This window comes from Camelus ferus, chromosome 19, assembly GCF_009834535.1.
Source record: "Camelus ferus isolate YT-003-E chromosome 19, BCGSAC_Cfer_1.0, whole genome shotgun sequence".
Lineage (NCBI taxonomy): Eukaryota > Metazoa > Chordata > Mammalia > Artiodactyla > Camelidae > Camelus > Camelus ferus.
In genome coordinates this window covers 16,072,964-16,078,963 of record NC_045714.1, presented here as the reverse complement: position 1 = coordinate 16,078,963, position 6,000 = coordinate 16,072,964, and the positions used below count along the sequence as shown (strand labels likewise).

General features: G+C 47.2%; 1 non-coding gene across 1 annotated transcript; it reads left to right on the top strand.

The window, feature by feature from the left end:
• Nucleotides 1-218: 218 nt before the first annotated feature.
• Nucleotides 219-325, top strand: LOC116658054. Its single transcript, XR_004313257.1, has one exon. It is a non-coding gene; the product is annotated as a U6 spliceosomal RNA (small nuclear RNA).
• Nucleotides 326-6,000: the final 5,675 nt, after the last annotated feature.

Sequence of the window (6,000 nt, the reverse complement as noted above, 5' to 3'; positions counted from 1 at the left end):
CCCTTCTCTCTGGGAGTCACAGCTGTGGTTACGGGAGGGCGTGCGTCTCGGAGGGGCAAGAGGGGTCTGCGGGGCGTGCTCCCCAACACCAGGAGCTGCTGGTGCTGCTGGTGGGAAGGTCTGCAAATCATCGAGCCTCCCACTTAAGATTTGTGTAGTTTGCCAGGTGCAGTAAGCTGCAGCTCACTTTTTTTTAAGCTGAAAAAAAAGTTTTTCCAGTGCTGGCTTCGGCAGCGCATGTGCTGGAACTGGAACAATACAGAGAAGATTAGCGTGGCCCCTGCGCAGGGATGACACACACATTCGTAAAGAGTTCCAATTTTAAAAATTGTGTATATTAATAAGTAATTACCTCCAGGATATATCGTTAAATGGAAAACGCATCTATAACAAGGTATACAGAAGGCAATCTGATATCTACCCAGGCCCGGAGCTTCACCTGAAGGAGGCTGGAGGGGAGGAGCGGGAGCGGGGCGTCTCCAGGGGCGGAGAGAACCGCGCCGCGCGTGGGGACCAAGGGGCCATCCGTCTTCCAGAGCTTAGGGAGAGGCGCGGTGGGGGGCACGGAGCGTGTGCGGGGGCGTCTGCGGTGACCGCCACCCCGCAGGTGCCCTTGTCGTGCGGGCTGAAGCCAGCGGGGCGGGTGCAGACAGCCCGGATCAGGAGCGGCCTTCCAGGCGTGTGTTTCTCCGTGAACTAAATCCGACAACCCACCGAGCCCCGTGTCAGGTCCTACGGCTCAGTTTTGGCACAGATTTTAAACTCAGCCAAGTCCTCTTTCATTCGTTAAAACCGGGTGGGCGTCTGGCTGCGCACGCGCCCCGCACTCACGGCCGCGGGAGCCGGGAAACCACGTGAGATCACCAGGTTTTTGGAGGGACGAGCCCCAGCCCGGTCTATGCTGCCACCTGGTGTCCGCCCGGCAAACGACCCCAAACCCTCAAATGTGAGCTCAGAACTGAGGGCGGAAGGTCGAGGATGAACCACTGTATTATGACTGAAAAGTACGTTAGACACACAGACGCACACAGGCTCCGCGTGAACGAAACTCCCCGGCAGAGCAGAAGCAAGCTGTTAGCAGCGGTGGCTTCCAGAAAGGGGGACCGGGTGGCTGGGAACACGGTCACCGTGTGTTATTTTGCACCTTTTCAGTTTTGAGCCATAGCAATGTATTGCCAATTGAAAAATGAAGTAGAGCTTAAAAAGAAAAACATCTGCTTATTAAATTTGATTGGCATGTTGACAAGGGGCCACCTTTTCCTCAGCCATTGATTCACGGTACTTAAATACTTAGTGTTTACTCTTGTCTGCGGGAACATCGGGGAAGAAAACAGACACATCCCTGCCCTCCTGAAGCTCAGACTCTCCTGAGAGGAGGGCCTTGGAGCACATGTTGAGGGCCGCAGAGCTCCGGGAAGCTGGGTGCTCGGATGCCTGGCTGGGAAAGCAGAGCCCCAGCCTTGGGCCAGCGAGGTGGGAGCAGTCACCCTCCCCTCGCTTCAGACCTGTGAGGGGTCCTGTTGTTTCAGTGCTTTTTCTGACATGTCACGAGTGTGACCTAATGGGTATTGCATTGTATTCACCCAGGAGCCGGAATGCACACATTCTTCTCAAATAAAAACTGTGAATTTACAAAAAGTAGTCACAAGTGGGGCTACAAAGCAAGCCTGAACAAATTCAAAGAATGGGTGTTACAGGGATTATATCCCTGACCACAGTGCAACAAATGGTTAATTTAAGAAATTAATTTAAAAGTGTAAAACATTCCTAACTCATGGGACAGAGAAACATCCTAATGGAAGTCAGAAAATGCTTCAGACTGACAACTGTAAAAAGACAACACAGCACACTCGTGGGAGAAGGCTAAAACGGTGTTAAGGGGAAAGTGACAGCTTTAAATGCATGTATAAGATGGCTGAAAATTAATGAGACAATTAATTAGAGGAAAAACAGAATACACTCAAAGAAAGTAGAAAGAAAGAGTAAAGACGAGAGACATTTAGAAATATCAAAGATACAACAGATGTTCAACAAAGACAAAAGTTAGTTCTTACGGGGGAAGTAACTAAACTTTTAAATTTCTAGAAATGCTGATCAAGAGAAAAAAGGGAGGGCACAAAGAAATTGCACTATGAAAGGAGGCTGTAACTACAAGTGCTGAGAAGATCTGAGTGATGTCATACCAATAAAGTTGAAAACTTAAGTGAAAGGGAGAAATTTCACTAGAAATATACCAAAATTGCCTGAAAAAAGAAACAGAAAACTTGAATAATTGCAAACAGAGTCATCTTTTTTGTTGTTGCTGGTTTTGGGGGTTTTTTTTGGTTTTTGGGGTTTTTTTTTTCCGATGGAGACGCTGGGGATTGAACCCAGGAAACTCATACATGCTAAGCATGAGCTCTGATCGCCACCCACCCGCCCCCCGGCTCCCCAGCCCCGGGAGATGGAATCATCTAAAATGTTTCGCATAGAAAACAGGCATAATCCCCTGGAAATGCAAGAAACAGAACACTTGAGTACTACACAAACATTCTAAAGATTTCAAACACTGTCTGCAACTCCTTTTGCAAGGCTGACATAAGCTTATAGCAAATCCAAACAAGCATATGTAAGAAAGAAAATTAGAAGTTAATCTATTTTGTGAACATAGAAACAAAGAGCCTAAACACAATTTAGAAAATCAAATCCAGCAACATACAAAAACTTTCTATTGTAAATCAGAAGTGGTTCAACCTAAGAATTTAATTTACCAACAAGAAAAAAAGAATTAATTTTACCACATTTACAAGTTAATGGAGAGAAGTCATCTAATCATCTCAATCGATGAATAAAACACATGAAATAAAATTCAACGTCCATTAATGGTTTTTTAAAATCTCTTAAACTACAAAGAGAAGAAAGTTTTCTTTTATTTATTTTTTTAACATTTTTTTTATTGAGTTATAGTCATTTTACAATGTTGTGTCAAATTCCAGTGCAGAGCACAATTTTCCAGTTATACATGAACATACATATGTTCATTGTCACATTTTTTTCTCTGTGAGCCACTGCAAGATCTTGTATATATTTCCCTGTGCTACACCATGTAATCTTGTTTATCTATTCTGCATATGCCTGTCAGTACCTACAAATTTTGAAGTCCCATTCTGTCCCTTCCCACCCCTGCCCCCTTGGCAACCACAAGTCTGTACTCTATGTCTATGAATCTGTTTCTGTTTTGTATTTATGTTCATTTTTTTTTTTTTAGATTCTGCATATGAGTGATTTCATATGGTATTTTTCTTTCTCTTTCTGGCTTACTTCACTTAGAATGACATTCTCCAGGAACATCCATGTTGCCGCAAATGGTGTTACGTTGTCAGTTTTTATGGCTGAATAGTATTCCATCGTATAAATATACCACAACTTCTTTATCCAGTCAGCTGTTGATGGCAACTGTTTCCATGTCTTGGCTATTGTAAATAGTGCTGCTATGAACATTGGGGTGCAGGTGTCCTTTTGAAGTAGGATTCCTTCTGGATACATGCCCAGGAGTGGGATTGCTGGGTCATACAGGTAAGTCTATTCCTAGTCTTTTGAGGAATCTCCATACTGTTTTCCACAGTGGCTGCACCAAACTGCATTCCCACCAGCAGTGTAGGAGGGCTCCCTTGAGAAGAAAGTTTTCTTAATCTGATAAAGGATAAAATACATTTAATGGGAAAAGGCTGAGGGTGTCCACGGAGGGGAGGACAGCAAGTAACAGCTACTCAAAAAACCAAACACAAACCCCCCTCCCCTGGCCGCTAATGCTCTCCCAGACAGTGCTCTCCTGCACTTCTTGTCATCCCGGCTGGATTGTCACTAAGGTGCAGTGGCCTTAGCTGGGCATCCGGCAGGAAGCCAATGTGGCAGGCAGAGCAATGAAAGCCAACCTTGCTTGGCAAGGTCGAGCTTTCCCTCACATCTTCCATGCAGGCCCCAGGTTTTGGAAAATGGAAGGCCTGTCATAAGTGCAGCAGCTCTGACTTTTCCGGGAAGTTAAGAGATAAATTTGGATGAGAAGGCAATGGTTTGTGGTGATAGACTGAAGGACCGGAGGAGGAAATGAAGGAGGTGATTAAGATACTTTATTTAGTATTATTAGCTCAATGACCTGTGAGCCAGGCGTGTCTTAGGTCAAGTTCCCCCAAAAACCAATCCTGAGAAAGCATGGAGGCCGGCAGTGTCTGGAGGTGACCCCAGGAAACGTCAGCAGGGGGGAGTGGGACAGAGCAGGGAAAGTCATGACGGCGACCACCTTGGGCAACTGTAGAACATGCCCGAGACTTGTCCCACTTGGAGGACAAGGGAGAGAGTGGCAAGGAGTCAGGGTGTTCATACCTGTCACTCTCCCCAAAGCGGCATCACCTCCCAGCCCCGCCAGCTGCTGGCCAAAGGAGCGCCGTCCTGGGGAGAAGCCCGTGTGCAACGGGGCAGACGTGGATAAAGCAGGTGCCGTGCCCCTGCCCCAGGGAACCAGGAAATCCACTTCCATGGCTTCATGTAATGGGCAGGCGCCACTGTCCTTCTGGACTGGAGGACCTGCACAAAATAGCAGGCTTTCTCCACTCTGTCCTTAGTCACATGGGGGCAACTGAGGCAACCTAGTAACTCATCTTCCTTGTCTAAAACTCTCACCCTCAAAGCAGGGCCGTCAGGCCTCCCTGCTCTGCATGCATTTCCTGCACCGCCCACATCTCAGCTGTCCCTCCTGGCTCCTGTATTTGCACGGTGGGTGCCAACTGGCTTCCGTCAACCTCCACCTGCAGGCCTAGGCTGCTGCTTCTGGCTGACTCGTGAGAACTGCGGAAGCCAGAAATCATCCATCCGTTAGTTCTGCAAACAGACACTGGTGTTGTCTAGTTGGGGTGTCAGCAAAGGCAGTCTGACACCAGAGCTTTGCTGCAAGTACAGCTGACGCTTGAACATCTTGAAGGGTAGGCGAAAATCCACAGTTTTACAGTTGACCCTCATATCTGCCGATTCAGCCATCTAAGGAGTGTGTAGTACTCTGGTATGTATTTATTGGGAAAAAAATCGGCATATAAGTGAACCCACGCAGTTCAAACCAGTGTTGTTCAAAGGTCAGCTTTAGTTTATTTGGGAAGGAGGCCAATGAGGAAGAGAAAGCCAACCCAAGGAGCCAGGCATGACTGAGCTGGTTACCTCTGTGGGCAGGTGAGGTCCAGTCCCACTCCTATGCTACCAAGGAGGGCTGACACATTCGTCCCCAACTGGTTACGGATTAACCTCCCTGAACTTCTAGGCAGTATGCTCAGGGCTTCCCGAGACTTCATGGGAACTCTCCATCACCACTGGAGAGCTGGAGTCAGCATGGGCTGAGAGGATGTGGACACAACAGTGTTTGCCCCAAGCACCATGTGCCAGACTGTGCGGGGTGTGCCAGCACCGTCAGGACAAACTGCTTCCTTGCTTTCATCAACCCTACCTCTCTGTGGTGGAATAAAGAATATACTAATATGCAAACCAACCAATAAATAACAATGGGTGTGATAAATGCTATCCAGCAAATAGCAGAAAGGCAGGGGGGCAGAAGTACGATAGTTAAAATTCTGTGAAAAGGTGGCATTTGAGCGGAGTCTTAAAGGATGAAAAGAATCTATGCCTCAGGCCCATCAGGCTGCTATAACAAAAATACCATAAATAGAGTGGCTTTTAAATAACAAACATTTATTTCTCATAGTTCTGGAGACTAGGAAGTCCAAGATCAAGACGCCAGCAAATTCACTGTCTGGTGAGGGCTGGCTTCCTCAGAGCTCTGACTTTTCACTGCACCGTCACGCGGCAGAAGGACTGAGGGACCTCTCTGGGGCCTCTTTTATGAGGACACTAATGCCATTCATCTCCCAGAGGCCCCATCTCCTAACATCATCACCTTGAGGGTTTGTATTTGAACATAGAACTTGGGGAGACGCAAGTACTCAGATCACAGCCTTTTACTAAGGAAAGGCCTGGGGG